Source organism: Bombus pyrosoma, linkage group LG8 (genome assembly GCF_014825855.1).
Source record: "Bombus pyrosoma isolate SC7728 linkage group LG8, ASM1482585v1, whole genome shotgun sequence".
Taxonomy (NCBI): domain Eukaryota; kingdom Metazoa; phylum Arthropoda; class Insecta; order Hymenoptera; family Apidae; genus Bombus; species Bombus pyrosoma.
In genome coordinates, this window is record NC_057777.1 from 11102079 (window position 1) to 11103614 (window position 1536).

At 30.4% G+C, this 1536-nt stretch overlaps 1 protein-coding gene across 1 annotated transcript in view; it reads right to left on the minus strand.

Annotated features, from left to right (window-relative positions):
* The window catches only part of LOC122569948, a 383055-nt gene that overhangs the window by 110349 nt on the left and 271170 nt on the right, over positions 1 to 1536 (minus strand). The window lies entirely within an intron of this gene.

The window sequence follows — 1536 nt, forward strand, 5'->3', positions numbered from 1 at the left end:
TACGTTATATCGTGTTGCTGTATAACGTTATACGTTATATTCTAATACTACATTACGTTATACGTCATATCGTATTACCACATAACGTTATACGTTATATCGTATTGCTATATAACGATATACGTTATATCCTAATACTACATTACGTTATACGTCATATCGTAATAGAACATTACGTTTTACATTACAATCTAATTCTGTATAACGTTATACGTCATATCGTAACACCACATAACGTTATACGTTATATCGTAGTAGCACATAACGTTATACGTTACATCGTAATACCACATAACGTTATACGTTATATCGCAATACCACATAACGTTATACGTTATAACGTAATACGATATAACGTTATACGTCATGTCGTATTGCTATGTGACGTTATACGTTACATTCTAATACTACATTACGTTATACGTCATATCGTAATACCACATAACGTTATACGTTATAACGTAATACTATGTAACGTTATTCGTCATATCGTAACACCACATAACGTTATACGTTATATCGTATTGCTATATAACGATATACGTTATATCCTAATACTACATTACGTTATACGTCATATCGTAATAGAACATTACGTTTTACATTACAATCTAATTCTGTATAACGTTATACGTCATATCGTAACACCACATAACGTTATACGTTATATCGTATTGCTATATGACGGTATACGTTATATTTTAATACTACATTACGTTAAACGTCATATCGTAATACCACATAACGTTATACGTTATAACGTAATACTATGTAACGTTATTCGTCATATCGTAACACCACATAACGTTATACGTTATATCGTGTTGCTGTATGACTTTATACGTTATATTCTAATACTGCATCACCTTATATCACCTTATATCACCATCATCTTATACGTTATATGGTAGTACCACATAACGTACCACATATACGTTATATCGTATTGCTATATGACGATATACGTTATATTCTAATACTACATTACGTTGTACGTCATATCGAAAAACCCCATAACGTTATACGTTACATCGTAATACCACATAACGTTATACGTTATATCGTAATACCACATAACGTTATACGTTATAACGTAATACGATATAACGTTATACGTCATGTCGTATTGCTATATGACGTTATACGTTATATTCTAATACTACATTACGTTATACGTCATATCGTATTACCACATAACGTTATACGTTATATCTTATTGCTATATAACGATATTCGTTATATCCTAATACTACATTACGTTATACGTCATATCGTAATAGAACATTACGTTTTACATTACAATCTAATTCTATATAACGTTATACGTCATATCGTATCACCACATAACGTTATACGTTATATCGTAGCACCACATAACGTTATACTTTATATCCTAAAACTACATTACGTTATACGTCATGTCGTACTACCACATAACGTTATACGTTATATCGTATTACCACATAACGTTATACGTTATATCGTATTGCTATATAACGATATACGTTATATCCCAATACTACATTACGTTAAACG